Raw genomic sequence first — 17,303 nt, forward strand, 5'->3', positions numbered from 1 at the left:
GAAGGCTCAGCGTTTGGCCTTGGAGAAGGCTCAGGCTTTGGCTCAGGGTTTGGCGTTGGAGAAGGCTCAGGGTTTGGCTCAGGGTTTCGCGTTGGAGAAGGCTCAGGCTTTGGCGTTGGAGAAGGCTCAGGGTTTGGCTCAGGGTTTGGCGTTGGAGAAGGCTCAGGGTTTGGCTCAGGGTTTGGCGTTGGAGAAGGCTCAGGGTTTGGCTTAGGGTTTGGTGTTGGAGAAGGCTCAGGGTATGGCGTTGGAGAAGGCTCAGGGTTTGGCTCAGGGTTTGGCGTTGGAGAAGGCTCAGGGTTTGGCCTTGGAGAAGGCTCAGGGTTTGGCGTTGGAGAAGGCTCCGGGTTTGGCTCAGGCTTTGGCGTTGGAGAAGGCTCAGCCTTTAGCTCAGGCTTTGGCGTTGGAGAAGGCTCAGGGTTTGGCTCAGGGTTTCGTGTTGGAGAAGGCTCAGGGTTTGGCTCAGGGTTTGGCCTTGGGAAGGTTCAAGCTTTGGATCAGACTTTAGCGTTGGAGACGGCTCAGGGTTTGGCTCAGGGTTTGGCGTTGGAGAAGGCTCAGGCTTTGACTCAGGCTTTGGCGTTGGAGAAGGCTCAGGCTTTGGCGTTGGAGAAGGCTCAGGGTTTGGCTGAGGCTTTGGCGTTGGAGAAGGCTCAGGGTTTGCAGTTGGAGAAGGCTCAGGGTTTGGCTCAGGCTTTGGCGTTGGAGAAGGCTCAGGGTTTGGCGTTGGAGAAGGCTCAGGGTTTGGCTCAGGGATTGGCGTTGAAGATGGCTCAGGGTTTGGCCTTGCAGAAGGCTCAGGCTTTGGCTCAGGGTTTGGCGTTGGAGAAGGCTCAGGGTTTGGCGTTGGAGAAGGCTCAGGCTTTGGCTCAGGGTTTGCCGTTGGAAAAGGCTCAGGGTTTGGCTCAGGGTTTGGCATTGGAGAAGGCTCAGGGTTTGGCGTTGGAGGAGGCTGAAGGTTTGGCTCAGGATTTGGCGTTGGAGAAGGCTCACGGTTTGGCTCAGGCTTTGGCGTTGGAGAAGGCTCAGGCTTTGGCTCAGGCTTTGGCGTTGGAGAAGGCTCAGGGTTTGGCCTTGGAGAAGGCTCAGGGTTTGGCTCAGGGTTTGGCGTTGGAGAAGGCTCAGGGTTTGGCGTTGGAGAAGGCTCAGGCTTTGGCTCAGGGTTTCGCATTGTAGAAGGCTCAGGGCCTGGCGTTGGAGAACGCTCAGGGTTTGGCTCAGGCTTTGGCGTTGGAGAAGGCTCAGGGTTTGGCGTTGGAGAAGGCTCAGGCTTTGGCTCAGGCTTTGGCGTTGGAGAAGGCTCAGGGTTTGGCTCAGGGTTTGGCGTTGGAGAAGGCTCAGGGTTTGGCTCAGGGTTTGGCGTTGGAGAAGGCTCAGGCTTTGGTTCAGGCTTTGGTTTTGGAGAAGGCTCGGGGTTTGGCTCAGGGTTTGGCATTGGAGCATGCCCAGGCTTTGGCTCAGGGTTTGGTGTTGGAGAAGGCTCAGCCTTTAGCTCAGGGTTTGGCGTTGGAGAAGGCTCAGGCTTTGGCTCAGGGTTTGGCCTTGGGAAGGCTCAAGCTTTGGCTCAGGCTTTGGCGTTGGAGAAGGCTCAGGGTTTGGCTCAGGGTTTGCCGTTGGAGAAGGCTCAGGGTTTGGCATTGGAGAAGGCTCAGGCTTTGGCTCAGGGTTTGGCGTTGGAGAAGGCTCAGGGTTTGGCTCAGGGTTTGGCGTTGGAGAAGGCTCAGGGTTTCGGTCAGGGTTTGGCGTTGGAGAAGGCTCAGGGTTTGGCGTTGGAGAAGGCTCAGGGTTTGGCGTTGGAGAAGGCTCAGGCTTTGGCTCAGGGTTTGGCGTTGGAGAAGGCTCAGGGTTTGGCGTTGGAGAAGGCTCAGGGTTTGGCTCAGGGTTTGGCGTTGGAGAAGGCTCAGGGTTTGGCGTTGGAGAAGGCTCAGGGTTTGGCTCAGGGTTTGGCATTGGAGAAGGCTCAGGGTTTGGCGTTGGAGAAGGCTCAGGGTTTGGCTCAGGGTTTGGCGTTGGAGAAGGCTCAGGGTTTGGCCTTGGAGAAGGCTCAGGCTTTGGCTCAGGGTTTGGCGTTGGAGAAGGCTCAGGGTTTGGCCTTGGAGAAGGCTCAGGCTTTGTCTCAGGGTTTGGCGTTGGAGAAGGCTCAGGGTTTGGCGTTGGAGAAGGCTCAGGGTTTGGCGTTGGAGAAGGCTCAGGGTTTGGCTCAGGCTTTGGCGTTGGAGAAGGCTCAGGGTTTGGCTCAGGGTTTGGCGTTGGAGAAGGCTCAGGGTTTGGCTCAGGCTTTGGCGTTGGAGAAGGCTCAGGGTTTGGCTCAGGGTTTGGCGTTGGAGAAGGCTCAGGGTTTGGCATTGGAGAAGGCTCAGGGTGTGGCTCAGGGTTTGGTGTTGAAGATGGCTCAGGGTTTGGCCTTGGAGAAGGCTCAGGGTTTGGCTCAGGGTTTGGCGTTGGAGAAGGCTCAGGCTTTGGCTCAGGGTTTGCCGTTGGAGAAGGCTCAGGGTTTCGGTCAGGGTTTGGCATTGGAGAAGGCTCAGGGTTTGGCGTTGGAGAAGGCTCAGGCTTTGGCTCAGGGTTTGGCGTTGGAGAAGGCTCACGGTTTGGCTCAGGCTTTGGCGTTGGAGAAGGCTCAGGGTTTGGCTCAGGCTTTGGCCTTGGAGAAGGCTCAGGGTTTGGCCTTGGAGAAGGCTCAGGGTTTGGCTCAGGGTTTGGCGTTGGAGAAGGCTCAGGGTTTGGCGTTGGAGAAGGCTCAGGCTTTGGCTCAGGCTTTGGCAATGGAGAAGGCTCAGGGCCTGGCGTTGGAGAACGCTCAGGGTTTGGCTCAGGCTTTGGCGTTGGAGAAGGCTCAGCGTTTGGCCTTGGAGAAGGCTCAGGCTTTGGCTCAGGCTTTGGCGTTGGAGAAGGCTCAGGGTTTGGCTCAGGGTTTGGCGTTGGAGAAGGCTCAGGGTTTGGCTCAGGGTTTGGCGTTGGAGAAGGCTCAGGCTTTGGCTCAGGCTTTGGTTTTGGAGAAGGCTCGGGGTTTGGCTCAGGGTTTGGCATTGGAGCATGCCCAGGCTTTGGCTCAGGGTTTGGTGTTGGAGAAGGCTCAGCCTTTAGCTCAGGGTTTGGCGTTGGAGAAGGCTCAGGCTTTGGCTCAGGGTTTGGCGTTGGAGAAGGCTCAGGCTTTGGCTCAGGCTTTGGCGTTGGAGAAGGCTCAGGGTTTGGCTCAGGGTTTGCCGTTGGAGAAGGCTCAGGGTTTGGCATTGGAGAAGGCTCAGGGTTTGGCTCAGGCTTTGGCGTTGGAGAAGGCTCAGGCTTTGGCTCAGGCTTTGGCGTTGGAGAAGGCTCAGGGTTTCGGTCAGGGTTTGGCGTTGGAGAAGGCTCAGGGTTTGGCGTTGGAGAAGGCTCAGGGTTTGGCGTTGGAGAAGGCTCAGGCTTTGGCTCAGGGTTTGGCGTTGGAGAAGGCTCAGGGTTTGGCGTTGGAGAAGGCTCAGGGTTTGGCTCAGGGTTTGGCGTTGGAGAAGGCTCAGGGTTTGGCGTTGGAGAAGGCTCAGGCTTTGGCTCAGGGTTTGGCATTGGAGAAGGCTCAGGCTTTGGCGTTGGAGAAGGCTCAGGCTTTGGCTCAGGGTTTGGCGTTGGAGAAGGCTCAGGGTTTGGCTCAGGGTTTGGCGTTGGGGAAGGCTCAGGCTTTGGCTCAGGGTCTGGCCTTGGAGAAGGCTCAGGGCCTGGCGTTGGAGAAGGCTCAGGGTTTGGCTCAGGGTTTGGCGTTGGAGAAGGCTCAGGGTTTGGCTCAGGGTTTGGCGTTGGAGAAGGCTCAGGGTTTGGCTCAGGGTTTGGCGTTGGAGAAGGCTCAGGGTTTGGCGTTGGAGAAGGCTCAGGGTTTGGCTCAGGCTTTGGCGTTGGAGACGGCTCAGGGTTTGGCTCAGGGTTTGGCGTTGGAGAAGGCTCAGGGTTTGACTCAGGGTTTGGCGTTGGAGAAGGCTCAGGGTTTGGCGTTGGAGAAGGCTCAGGGTTTGGCTCAGGGTTTGGCGTTGGAGAAGGCTCAGGGTTTGGCTCAGGCTTTGGCCTTGGAGAAGGCTCAGGGTTTGGCTCAGGGTTTGGTGTTGGAGAAGGCTCAGGGTTTGGCTCAGGGTTTGGCGTTGGAGAAGGCTCAGGCTTTGGCTCAGGGTTTGGCGTTGGAGAAGGCTCAGGGTTTGACTCAGGCTTTGGCATTGGAGAAGGCTCAGGGTTTGGCATTGGAGAAGGCTCAGGGTTTGGCTCAGGGTTTGGTGTTGAAGATGGCTCAGGGTTTGGCCTTGGAGAAGGCTCAGTCTTTGGCTCAGGGTTTGGCGTTGGAGAAGGCTCAGGGTTTGGTGTTGGAGCATGCTCAGGGTTTGGCTCAGGGTTTGGCGTTGGAGAAGGCTCAGGGTTTGGCTCAGGGTTTGGCGTTGGAGAAGGCTCAGGCTTTGGCTCAGGGTTTGGCGTTGGAGAAGGCTCAGGGTTTGGCTCAGGCTTTGGCGTTGGAGAAGGCTCAGGGTTTGGCGTTGGAGAAGGCTCAGGGTTTGGCTCAGGCTTTGGCGTTGGAGAAGGCTCAGGCTTTGGCTCAGGGTTTGGCATTGTAGAAGGCTCAGGGCCTGGCGTTGGAGAAGGCTCAGGGTTTGGCTCAGGCTTTGGCGTTGGAGAAGGCTCAGGCTTTGGCTCAGGGTTTGGCGTTGGAGAAGGCTCAGGGTTTGGCTCAGGGTTTGGCGTTGGAGAAGGCTCAGGCTTTGGCGTTGGAGAAGGCTCAGGCTTTGGCTCAGGCTTTGGCGTTGGAGAAGGCTCAGGCTTTGGCGTTGGAGAAGGCTCAGGGTTTGGCGTTGGAGATGGCTCAGTGTTTGGCTCAGGCTTTGGCGTTGGAGAAGGCTCAGCCTTTAGCTCAGGGTTTGGCGTTGGAGAAGGCTCAGCCTTTAGCTCAGGGTTTGGCGTTGGAGAAGGCTCAGGGTTTGGCTCAGGGTTTGGCCTTGGGAAGGTTCAAGCTTTGGATCAGACTTTGGCATTGGAGACGGCTCAGGGTTTGGCTCAGGGTTTGGCGTTGGAGAAGGCTCAGGGTTTGGCCTTGGAGAAGGCTCACGGTTTGGCTCAGGCTTTGGCGTTGGAGAAGGCTCAGGGTTTGGCTCAGGGTTTGGTGTTGGAGAAGGCTCAGGGTTTGGTGTTGGAGAAGGCTCAGGGTTTGGCTCAGGGTTTGGCGTTGGAGAAGGCTCAGGGTTTGGCGTTGGAGAAGGCTCAGGGTTTGGCTCAGGCTTTGGCCTCGGAGAAGGCTCAAGCTATGGATCAGGGTTTGGCGTTGGAGAAGGCTCAGGGTTTGGCGTTGGAGAAGGCTCAGGGTTTGGCTCAGGGTTTGGCGTTGGAGAAGGCTCAGGGATTGGCGTTGGAGCATGCTCAGGCTTTGGCTCAGGCTTTGGCGTTGGAGAAGGCTCAGGGTTTGGCGTTGGAGAAGGCTCAGGCTTTGGCTCAGGGTTTGGCCTTGGAGAAGGCTCAAGCTATGGATCAGTGTTTGGCGTTGGAGAAGGCTCAGGGTTTGGCTCAGGGTTTGGCGTTGGAGAAGGCTCAGGGTTTGGCGTTGGAGAAGGCTCAGGCTTTGGCTCAGGCTTTGGCGTTGGAGAAGGCTCAGGGTTTGGCCTTGGAGAAGGCTCAGGCTTTGGCTCAGGCTTTGGCGTTGGAGAAGGCTCAGGCTTTGGCGTTGGAGAAGGCTCAGGCTTTGGCGTTGGAGAAGGCTCAGGGTTTGGCTCAGGGTTTGGCGTTGGAGAAGGCTCAGGCTTTGGCTCAGGGTTTGGCATTGGGAAGGTTCAAGCTTTGGATCAGGCTTTGGAGTTGGAGACGGCTCAGGGTTTGGCTCACGGTTTGGCATTGGAGCATGCTCAGGGTTTGGCTCAGGGTTTGGCGTTGGAGAAGGCTCAGGGTTTGGCGTTGGAGAAGGCTCAGGGTTTGGCTCAGGGTTTGGCGTTGGAGAAGGCTCAGGGTTTGGCGTTGGAGAAGGCTCAGGGCTTGGCTCAGGATTTGGCCTTGGAGAAGGCTCAGGCTTTGGCGTTGGAGAAGGCTCAGGCTTTGACTAAGGGTTTGGCGTTGGAGAAGGCTCAGGGTTTGGCTCAGGCTTTGGCGTTGGAGAAGGCTCAGGGTTTGGCGTTGGAGAAGGCTCAGGGTTTGGCTCAGGGTTTGCCGTTGGAGAAGGCTCAGGGTTTGGCATTGGAGAAGGCTCAGAGTCTGATTCAGGATTTGGCGTTGCACAATGCTCAGGGTTTGGCTCAGGGTTTGGCGTTGGAGAAGGCTCAGGGCTTGGCGTTGGAGAAGGCTCAGGGTTTGGCTCAGGGCTTGGCCTTGGAGATGGCTCAGGGTTTGGCGTTGGAGAAGGCTCAGGGTTTGACTCAGGGTTTGGCGTTGGAGAAGGCTCAGGGTTTGGCGTTGGAGAAGGCTCAGGGTTTGGCTCAGGGTTTGGCGTTGGAGCATGCTCAGGGTTTGGCTCAGGGTTTGGCATTGTGGAAGGCTCAGGGTTTGGCGTTGGAGAAGGCTCAGGCTTTGGCTCAGGGTTTGGCGTTGGAGAAGGCTCAGGGTTTGGCTCAGGGTTTGGCGTTGGAGAAGGCTCAGGCTTTGGCTCAGGGTTTGGCGTTGGAGAAGGCTCAGGCTTTGGCTCAGGGTTTGGCGTTGGAGAAGGCTCAGGGTTTGGCGTTGGAGAAGGCTCAGGGTTTGGCTCAGGGTTTGGCGTTGGAGAAGGCTCAGGCTTTGGCGTTGGAGAAGGCTCAGGCTTTGGCTCAGGGTTTGGCGTTGGAGAAGGCTCAGGCTTTGGCGTTGGAGAAGGCTCAGGGTTTGGCTCAGGGTTTGGCGTTGGAGAAGGCTCAGGGTTTGGCTCAGGGTTTGGCGTTGGAGAAGGCTCAGGGTTTGGTGTTGGAGAAGGCTCAGGGTTTGGCTCAGGGTTTCGCGTTGGAGAAGGCTCAGGGTTTGGCGTTGGAGAAGGCTCAGGCTTTGGCTCAGGGTTTGGCGTTGGAGAAGGCTCAGGGTTTGGCGTTGGAGAAGGCTCAGGGTTTGGCGTTGGAGAAGGCTCAGGGTTTGGTGTTGGAGCATGCTCAGGGTTTGGCTCAGGGTTTGGCGTTGGAGAAGGCTCAGGGTTTGGCGTTGGAGAAGGCTCAGGGTTTGACTCAGGGTTTGGCGTTGGAGAAGGCTCAGGCTTTGGCCTTGGAGAAGGCTCAGGCTTTGGCTCAGGGTTTGGCGTTGGAGAAGGCTCCGGGTTTAGCGTTGGAGAAGGCTCAGGCTTTGGCTCAGGTTTTGGCGTTGGAGAAGGCTCAGGGTTTGGCGTTGGAGAAGGCTCAGGGTTTGGCTGAGGCTTTGGCGTTGGAGAAGGCTCAGGGTTTGGCGCTGGAGAAGGCTCAGGCTTTGGCTCAGGCTTTGGCGTTGCAGAAGGCTCAGGGTTTGGCGCTGGAGAAGGCTCAGGCTTTGGCTCAGGCTTTGGCGTTGCAGAAGGCTCAGCCTTTGGCTCAGGGTTTTGCGATGGAGAAGGCTCAGGGTTTGGCTCAGGCTTTGGCCTCGGAGAAGGCTCAAGCTATGGATCAGGGTTTGGCGTTGGAGAAGGCTCAGGGTTTGGCGTTGGAGCATGCTCAGGGTTTGGCTCAGGCTTTGGCGTTGGAGAAGGCTCAGGGTTTGGCGTTGGAGAAGGCTCAGGCTTTGGCTCAGGGTTTGGCGTTGGAGAAGGGTCAGGGTTTGGCGTTGGAGAAGGCTCAGGCTTTGGCTCAGGGTTTGGCGTTGCAGAAGGCTCAGCCTTTGGCTCAGGGTTTTGCGATGGAAAAGGCTCAGGGTTTGGCTCAGGCTTTGGCCTTGGAGAAGGCTCAAGCTATGGATCAGGGTTTGGGGTTGGAGAAGGCTCAGGCTTTGGCTCAGGGTTTGGCGTTGGAGAAGGCTCAGGGTTTGGCGTTGGAGAAGGCTCAGGCTTTGGCTCAGGGTTTGGCGTTGGAGAAGGCTTAGGGTTTGGCCTTGGAGAAGGCTCAGGCTTTGGCTCAGGGTTTGGCGTTGGAGAAGGCTCAGGGTTTGGCGTTGGAGAAGGCTCAGGGTTTGGCTCAGGCTTTGGCGTTGGAGAAGGCTCAGGGTTTGGCGTTGGAGAAGGCTCAGGTTTTGGCTCAGCCTTTGGCGTTGGAGAAGGGTCAGGGTTTGGCTCAGCGTTTGGCGTTGGAGAAGGCTCAGCGTTTGGCTCAGGCTTTGGCCTTGGAGAAGGCTCAGGGTTTGGCGTTGGAGAAGGCTCAGGCTATGGCGTTTGAGAAGGCTCAGGGTTTGGCTCAGGCTTTGGCGTTGGAGAAGGCTCAGGCTTTGGCTCAGGGTTTGGCGTTGGAGAAGGCTCAGGGTTTGGCGTTGGAGAAGGCTCAGGGTTTGGCTCAGGGTTTGGCGTTGGAGAAGGCTCAGGGTTTGGCGTTGGAGAAGGCTCAGGGTTTGGCTCAGGGTTTGGCCTTGGAGAAGGCTCAGGGTTTGGCGTTGGAGAAGGCTCAGGCTTTGGCTCAGTGTTTGCCGTTGGAGAAGGCTCCGGGTTTGGCGTTGGAGAAGGCTCAGGCTTTGGCTCAGGCTTTGGCATTGGAGAAGGCTCAGGGTTTGGCGTTGGAGATGGCTCAGGGTTTGGCTCAGGGTTTGGCGTTGCAGAAGGCTCAGGCTTTGGCGTTGGAGAAGGCTCAGGGTTTGGCGTTGGAGAAGGCTCAGGGTTTGGCTCAGGGTTTGGCGTTGGAGAAGGCTCAGGGTTTGGCGTTGGAGAAGGCTCAGGGTTTGGCTCAGGGTTTGGCGTTGGAGAAGGCTCAGGGTTTGGCTCAGGCGTTGGCGTTGGAGAAGGCTCAGGGTTTGGCGTTGGAGAAGGCTCAGGGTTTGGCTCAGGGTTTGGCGTTGGAGAAGGCTCAGGGTTTGGCTCAGGCTTTGGCCTTGGAGAAGGCTCATGGTTTGGCTCAGGGTTTGGTGTTGGAGAAGGCTCAGGGTTTGGCTCAGGGTTTGGCGTTGGAGAAGGCTCAGGGTTTGGCTCAGGCTTTGGCGTTGGAGAAGGCTCAGGGTTTGACTCAGGCTTTGGCATTGGAAAAGGCTCAGGGTTTGGCATTGGAGAAGGCTCAGGGTTTGGCTCAGGGTTTGGTGTTGAAGATGGCACAGGGTTTGGCCTTGGAGAAGGCTCAGTCTTTGGCTCAGGGTTTGGTGTTGGAGAAGGCTCAGGGTTTGGTGTTGGAGCATGCTCAGGGTTTGGCTCAGGGTTTGGCATTGGAGAAGGCTCAGGGTTTGGCTCAGGGTTTGGCGTTGGAGAAGGCTCAGGGTTTGGCTCAGGGTTTGGCATTGGAGAAGGCTCAGGGTTTGGCGTTGGAGAAGGCTCAGGGTTTGGCGTTGGAGAAGGCTCAGGGTTTGGCTCAGGCTTTGGCGTTGGAGAAGGCTCAGGGTTTGGCTCAGGGTTTGGCATTGCAGAAGGCTCAGGGCCTGGCGTTGGAGAAGGCTCAGGGTTTGGCTCAGGCTTTGGCATTGGAGAAGGCTCAGGGTTTGGCTCAGGGTTTGGCGTTGGAGAAGGCTCAGGGTTTGGCTCAGGGTTTGGCGTTGGAGAAGGCTCAGGGTTTGGCGTTGGAGAAGGCTCAGGCTTTGGCTCAGGCTTTGGCATTGGAGAAGGCTCAGGGTTTGGCGTTGGAGATGGCTCAGGGTTTGGCTCAGGGTTTGGCGTTGCAGAAGGCTCAGGCTTTGGCGTTGGAGAAGGCTCAGGGTTTGGCGTTGGAGAAGGCTCAGGGTTTGGCTCAGGGTTTGGCGTTGGAGAAGGCTCAGGGTTTGGCGTTGGAGAAGGCTCAGGGTTTGGCTCAGGCTTTGGCGTTGGAGAAGGCTCAGGGTTTGGCGTTGGAGAAGGCTCAGGGTTTGGCTCAGGGTTTGGCGTTGCAGAAGGCTCAGCCTTTGGCTCAGGGTTTTGCGATGGAAAAGGCTCAGGGTTTGGCTCAGGCTTTGGCCTTGGAGAAGGCTCAAGCTATGGATCAGGGTTTGGGGTTGGAGAAGGCTCAGGGTTTGGCTCAGGGTTTGGCGTTGGAGAAGGCTCAGGGTTTGGCGTTGGAGAAGGCTCAGGCTCTGGCTCAGGGTTTGGCGTTGGAGAAGGCTTAGGTTTTGGCCTTGGAGAAGGCTCAGGCTTTGGCTCAGGGTTTGGCGTTGGAGAAGGCTCAGGGTTTGGCGTTGGAGAAGGCTCAGGGTTTGGCTCAGGCTTTGGCGTTGGAGAAGGCTCAGGGTTTGGCGTTGGAGAAGGCTCAGGTTTTGGCTCAGCCCTTGGCGTTGGAGAAGGGTCAGGGTTTGGCTCAGCGTTTGGCGTTGGAGAAGGCTCAGCGTTTGGCTCAGGCTTTGGCCTTGGAGAAGGCTCAGGGTTTGGCGTTGGAGAAGGCTCAGGCTATGGCGTTTGAGAAGGCTCAGGGTTTGGCTCAGGCTTTGGCGTTGGAGAAGGCTCAGGCTTTGGCTCAGGGTTTGGCGTTGGAGAAGGCTCAGGGTTTGGCGTTGGAGAAGGCTCAGGGTTTGGCTCAGGGTTTGGCGTTGGAGAAGGCTCAGGGTTTGGCGTTGGAGAAGGCTCAGGGTTTGGCTCAGGGTTTGGCCTTGGAGAAGGCTCAGGGTTTGGTGTTGGAGAAGGCTCAGGCTTTGGCTCAGTGTTTGCCGTTGGAGAAGGCTCCGGGTTTGGCGTTGGAGAAGGCTCAGGCTTTGGCTCAGGCTTTGGCATTGGAGAAGGCTCAGGGTTTGGCGTTGGAGATGGCTCAGGGTTTGGCTCAGGGTTTGGCGTTGCAGAAGGCTCAGGCTTTGGCGTTGGAGAAGGCTCAGGGTTTGGCGTTGGAGAAGGCTCAGGGTTTGGCTCAGGGTTTGGCGTTGGAGAAGGCTCAGGGTTTGGCGTTGGAGAAGGCTCAGGGTTTGGCTCAGGGTTTGGCGTTGGAGAAGGCTCAGGGTTTGGCTCAGGCGTTGGCGTTGGAGAAGGCTCAGGGTTTGGCGTTGGAGAAGGCTCAGGGTTTGGCTCAGGGTTTGGCGTTGGAGAAGGCTCAGGGTTTGGCTCAGGCTTTGGCCTTGGAGAAGGCTCATGGTTTGGCTCAGGGTTTGGTGTTGGAGAAGGCTCAGGGTTTGGCTCAGGGTTTGGCGTTGGAGAAGGCTCAGGGTTTGGCTCAGGCTTTGGCGTTGGAGAAGGCTCAGGGTTTGACTCAGGCTTTGGCATTGGAAAAGGCTCAGGGTTTGGCATTGGAGAAGGCTCAGGGTTTGGCTCAGGGTTTGGTGTTGAAGATGGCACAGGGTTTGGCCTTGGAGAAGGCTCAGTCTTTGGCTCAGGGTTTGGTGTTGGAGAAGGCTCAGGGTTTGGTGTTGGAGCATGCTCAGGGTTTGGCTCAGGGTTTGGCATTGGAGAAGGCTCAGGGTTTGGCTCAGGGTTTGGCGTTGGAGAAGGCTCAGGGTTTGGCTCAGGGTTTGGCATTGGAGAAGGCTCAGGGTTTGGCGTTGGAGAAGGCTCAGGGTTTGGCGTTGGAGAAGGCTCAGGGTTTGGCTCAGGCTTTGGCGTTGGAGAAGGCTCAGGGTTTGGCTCAGGGTTTGGCATTGCAGAAGGCTCAGGGCCTGGCGTTGGAGAAGGCTCAGGGTTTGGCTCAGGCTTTGGCATTGGAGAAGGCTCAGGGTTTGGCTCAGGGTTTGGCGTTGGAGAAGGCTCAGGGTTTGGCTCAGGGTTTGGCGTTGGAGAAGGCTCAGGGTTTGGCGTTGGAGAAGGCTCAGGGTTTGGCTCAGGCTTTGGCCTTGGAGAAGGCTCAGGGTTTGGCGTTGGAGATGGCTCAGGGTTTGGCTCAGGGTTTGGCGTTGCAGAAGGCTCAGGCTTTGGCGTTGGAGAAGGCTCAGGGTTTGGCGTTGGAGAAGGCTCAGGGTTTGGCTCAGGGTTTGGCGTTGGAGAAGGCTCAGGGTTTGGCTGAGGCTTTGGCGTTGGAGAAGGCTCAGGGTTTGCAGTTGGAGAAGGCTCAGGGTTTGGCTCAGGCTTTGGCGTTGGAGAAGGCTCAGGGTTTGGCTCAGGCTTTGGCCTTGGAGAAGGCTCATGGTTTGGCTCAGGGTTTGGTGTTGGAGAAGGCTCAGGGTTTGGCTCAGGGTTTGGCGTTGGAGAAGGCTCAGGGTTTGGCTCAGGGTTTGGCGTTGGAGAAGGCTCAGGGTTTGGCACAGGGTTTGGCGTTGGAGAAGGCTCAGGGTTTGACTCAGGCTTTGGCATTGGAAAAGGCTCAGGGTTTGGCATTGGAGAAGGCTCAGGGTTTGGCTCAGGGTTTGGTGTTGAAGATGGCACAGGGTTTGGCCTTGGAGAAGGCTCAGTCTTTGGCTCAGGGTTTGGTGTTGGAGAAGGCTCAGGGTTTGGTGTTGGAGCATGCTCAGGGTTTGGCTCAGGGTTTGGCATTGGAGAAGGCTCAGGGTTTGGCTCAGGGTTTGGCGTTGGAGAAGGCTCAGGGTTTGGCTCAGGGTTTGGCATTGGAGAAGGCTCAGGGTTTGGCGTTGGAGAAGGCTCAGGGTTTGGCGTTGGAGAAGGCTCAGGGTTTGGCTCAGGCTTTGGCGTTGGAGAAGGCTCAGGGTTTGGCTCAGGGTTTGGCATTGCCGAAGGCTCAGGGCCTGGCGTTTGAGAAGGCTCAGGGTTTGGCTCAGGGTTTGGCATTGGAGAAGGCTCAGGGTTTGGCTCAGGGTTTGGCGTTGGAGAAGGCTCAGGGTTTGGCTCAGTGTTTGGCGTTGGAGAAGGCTCAGGGTTTGGCGTTGGAGAAGGCTCAGGGTTTGGCTCAGGCTTTGGCGTTGGAGAAGGCTCAGGCTTTGGCGTTGGAGAAGGCTCAGGGTTTGGCGTTGGAGAAGGCTCAGTGTTTGGCTCAGGGTTTGGCGTTGGAGAAGGCTCAGCCTTTGGCTCAGGGTTTTGCGATGGAGAAGGCTCAGGGTTTGGCTCAGGCTTTGGCCTTGGAGAAGGCTCAAGCTATGGATCAGGGTTTGGCGTTGGAGAAGGCTCAGGCTTTGGCTCAGGGTTTGGCCTTGGGTAGGCTCAAGCTTTGGCTCAGGCTTTGGCGTTGGAGAAGGCTCAGGGTTTGGCTCAGGGTTTGGCGTTGGAGAAGGCTCAGGGTTTGGCGTTGGAGAAGGCTCAGGCTTTGGCTCAGGCTTTGCGTTGGAGAAGGCTCAGGGTTTGGCGTTGGGGAAGGCTCAGGGTTTCGGTCAGGGTTTGGCATTGGAGAAGGCTCAGGGTTTGGCGTTGGAGAAGGCTCAGGGTTTGGCGTTGGAGAAGGCTCAGGCTTTGGCTCAGGGTTTGGCGTTGGAGAAGGCTCAGGGTTTGGCGTTGGAGAAGGCTCAGGGTTTGACTCAGGGTTTGGCGTTGGAGAAGGCTCAGGCTTTGGCCTTGGAGAAGGCTCAGGGTTTGGCTCAGGGTTTGGCCTTGGAGATGGCTCAGGGTTTGGTGTTGGAGAAGGCTCAGGGTTTGGCTCAGGCTTTGGCATTGGAGAAGGCTCAGGGTTTGGCGTTGGAGAAGGCTCAGGCTTTGGCTCAGGCTTTGGCGTTGCAGAAGGCTCAGCCTTTGGCTCAGGGTTTTGCGATGGAGAAGGCTCAGGGTTTGGCTCAGGCTTTGGCCTCGGAGAAGGCTCAAGCTATGGATCAGGGTTTGGCGTTGGAGAAGGCTCAGGGTTTGGCGTTGGAGAAGGCTCAGGGTTTGGCTCATGGTTTGGCGTTGGAGAAGGCTCAGGGTTTGGCGTTGGAGAAGGCTCAGGCTTTGGCTCAGGCTTTGGCGTTGGAGAAGGCTCAGGCTTTGGCGTTGGAGAAGGCTCAGGGTTTGGCTCAGGGTTTGGCGTTGGAGAAGGCTCAGCCTTTGGCTCAGGGTTTTGCGATGGAGAAGGCTCAGGGTTTGGCTCAGGCTTTGGCCTTGGAGAAGGCTCAAGCTATGGATCAGGGTTTGGCGTTGGAGAAGGCTCAGGCTTTGGCTCAGGGTTTGGCCTTGGGAAGGCTCAAGCTTTGGCTCAGGTTTTGGCGTTGGAGAAGGCTCAGGGTTTGGCTCAGGGTTTGGCGTTGGAGAAGGCTCAGGGTTTGGCGTTGGAGAAGGCTCAGGGTTTGGCTCAGGCTTTGGCGTTGGAGAAGGCTCAGGGTTTGGCGTTGGAGAAGGCTCAGGGTTTCTGTCAGTGTTTGGCACTGGAGAAGGCTCAGGGTTTGGCGTTGGAGAAGGCTCAGGCTTTGGCGTTGGAGAAGGTTCAGGCTTTGGCTCAGGCTTTGGCGTTGGAGAAGGCTCAGGGTTTGGCGTTGGAGAAGGCTCAGGGTTTGGCTCAGGATTTGGCGTTGGAGAAGGCTCAGGGTTTGGCGTTGGAGAAGGCTCAGGGTTTGGTGTTGGAGCATGCTCAGGGTTTGGCTCAGGGTTTGGCATTGGAGAAGGCTCAGGGTTTGGCGTTGGAGAAGGCTCAGGGTTTGGCTCAGGCTTTGGCGTTGGAGAAGGCTCAGGGTTTGGCGTTGGAGAAGGCTCAGGGTTTCTGTCAGTGTTTGGCACTGGAGAAGGCTCAGGGTTTGGCCTTGGAGAAGGCTCAGGCTTTGGCGTTGGAGAAGGTTCAGGCTTTGGCTCAGGCTTTGGCGTTGGAGAAGGCTCAGGGTTTGGCGTTGGAGAAGGCTCAGGGTTTGGCTCAGGATTTGGCGTTGGAGAAGGCTCAGGGTTTGGCGTTGGAGAAGGCTCAGGGTTTGGCGTTGGAGAAGGCTCAGGGTTTGGCTCAGGGTTTGGTGTTGGAGAAGGCTCAGGGTTTGGCCTTGGAGAAGGCTCAGGGTTTGGCTCAGGGTTTGGCGTTGGAGAAGGCTCAGGGTTTGGCCTTGGAGAAGGCTCAGGCTTTGGCTCAGGGTTTGGCGTTGGAGAAGGCTCAGGGTTTGGCCTTGGAGAAGGCTCAGGCTTTGGCTCAGGGTTTGGCGTTGGAGAAGGCTCAGGGTTTGGCTCAGGGTTTGGCGTTGGGGAAGGCTCACGGTTTGGCTCAGGGTTTGGCATTGTAGAAGGCTCAGGGCCTGGCGTTGGAGAAGGCTCAGGGTTTGGCTCAGGCTTTGGCGTTGGAGAAGGCTCAGGCTTTGGCTCAGGGTTTGGCGTTGGAGAAGGCTCAGGGTTTGGCTCAGGGTTTGGCGTTGGAGAAGGCTCAGGGTTTGGCGTTGGAGAAGGCTCAGGGTTTGGCTCAGGGTTTGGCGTTGGAGAAGGCTCAGGGTTTGGTCAGGGTTTGGCGTTGGAGAAGGCTCCGGGTTTGGCTCAGGCTTTGGCGTTGGAGAAGGCTCAGCCTTTAGCTCAGGGTTTGGCGTTGGAGAAGGCTCAGGGTTTGGCTCAGGGTTTGGCCTTGGGAAGGTTCAAGCTTTGGATCAGACTTTGGCGTTGGAGACGGCTCAGGGTTTGGCTCAGGGTTTGGCGTTGGAGAAGGCTCAGGGTTTGGCTTTGGAGAAGGCTCAGGCTTTGACTCAGGGTTTGGCGTTGGAGAAGGCTCAGGCTTTGGCGTTGGAGAAGGCTCAGGGTTTGGCTCAGGGTTTGGCGTTGCAGAAGGCTCAGCCTTTGGCTCAGGGTTTGGCCTTGGAGAAGGCTCAGGGTTTGGCTCAGGGTTTGGTGTTGGAGAAGGCTCAGGGTTTGGCTCAGGGTTTGGCGTTGGAGAAGGCTCCGGGTTTGGCTCAGGGTTTGGCGTTGGAGAAGGCTCAGGGTTTGACTCAGGCTTTGGCATTGGATAAGGCTCAGGGTTTGGCTCAGGGTTTGGTGTTGAAGATGGCTCAGGGTTTGGCCTTGGAGAAGGCTCAGTCTTTGGCTCAGGGTTTGGCGTTGGAGAAGGCTCAGGGTTTGGTGTTGGAGCATGCTCAGGTTTTGGCTCAGGGTTTGGCGTTGGAGAAGGCTCAGGGTTTGGCTCAGGGTTTGGCGTTGGAGAAGGCTCAGGGTTTGGCTCAGGGTTTGGCGTTGGAGAAGGCTCAGGGTTTGGCTCAGGGTTTGGCCTTGGGAAGGTTCAAGCTTTGGATCAGACTTTGGCGTTGGAGACGGCTCAGGGTTTGGCTCAGGGTTTGGCGTTGGAGAAGGCTCAGGGTTTGGCTTTGGAGAAGGCTCAGGCTTTGACTCAGGGTTTGGCGTTGGAGAAGGCTCAGGCTTTGGCGTTGGAGAAGGCTCAGGGTTTGGCTCAGGGTTTGGCGTTGCAGAAGGCTCAGCCTTTGGCTCAGGGTTTGGCCTTGGAGAAGGCTCTGGGTTTGGCTCAGGGTTTGGTGTTGGAGAAGGCTCAGGGTTTGGCTCAGGGTTTGGCGTTGGAGAAGGCTCCGGGTTTGGCTCAGGGTTTGGCGTTGGAGAAGGCTCAGGGTTTGACTCAGGCTTTGGCATTGGATAAGGCTCAGGGTTTGGCTCAGGGTTTGGTGTTGAAGATGGCTCAGGGTTTGGCCTTGGAGAAGGCTCAGTCTTTGGCTCAGGGTTTGGCGTTGGAGAAGGCTCAGGGTTTGGTGTTGGAGCATGCTCAGGTTTTGGCTCAGGGTTTGGCGTTGGAGAAGGCTCAGGGTTTGGCTCAGGGTTTGGCGTTGGAGAAGGCTCAGGGTTTGGCTCAGGGTTTGGCGTTGGAGAAGGCTCAGGCTTTGGCTCAGGGTTTGGCGTTGGAGAAGGCTCAGGGTTTGGCGTTGGAGAAGGCTCAGGGTTTGGCTCAGGCTTTGGCGTTGGAGAAGGCTCAGGCTTTGGCTCAGGGTTTGGCATTGTAGAAGGCCCAGGGCCTGGCGTTGGAGAAGGCTCAGGGTTTGGCTCAGGGTTTGGCGTTGGAGAAGGCTCAGGGTTTGGCTCAGGGTTTGGCGTTGGAGAAGGCTCGGGGTTTGGCTCAGGGTTTGGCGTTGGAGAAGGCTCAGGGTTTGGCGTTGGAGAAGGCTCAGGCTTTGGCTCAGGCTTTGGCGTTGGAGAAGGCTCAGGCTTTGGCGTTGGAGAAGGCTCAGGGTTTGGCGTTGGAGAAGGCTCAGTGTTTGGCTCAGGCTTTGGCGTTGGAGAAGGCTCAGCCTTTAGCTCAGGGTTTGGCGTTGGAGAAGGCTCAGGGTTTGGCTCAGGGTTTGGCCTTGGGAAGGTTCAAGCTTTGGATCAGACTTTGGCGTTGGAGAAGGCTCAGGGTTTGGCTCAGGGTTTGGCGTTGGAGAAGGCTCAGGGTTTGGTGTTGGAGAAGGCTCCGGGTTTGGCTCAGGCTTTGGCGTTGGAGAAGGCTCAGGGTTTGGCGTTGGAGAAGGCTCAGGCTTTGGCTCAGGCTTTGGCGTTGGAGAAGGCTCAGCCTTTGGCTCAGGGTTTTGCGATGGAGAAGGCTCAGGGTTTGGCTCAGGCTTTGGCCTCGGAGAAGGCTCAAGCTATGGATCAGGGTTTGGCGTTGGAGAAGGCTCAGGGTTTGGTGTTGGAGAAGGCTCAG

This window comes from Dromaius novaehollandiae, chromosome 1, assembly GCF_036370855.1.
Source record: "Dromaius novaehollandiae isolate bDroNov1 chromosome 1, bDroNov1.hap1, whole genome shotgun sequence".
Lineage (NCBI taxonomy): Eukaryota > Metazoa > Chordata > Aves > Casuariiformes > Dromaiidae > Dromaius > Dromaius novaehollandiae.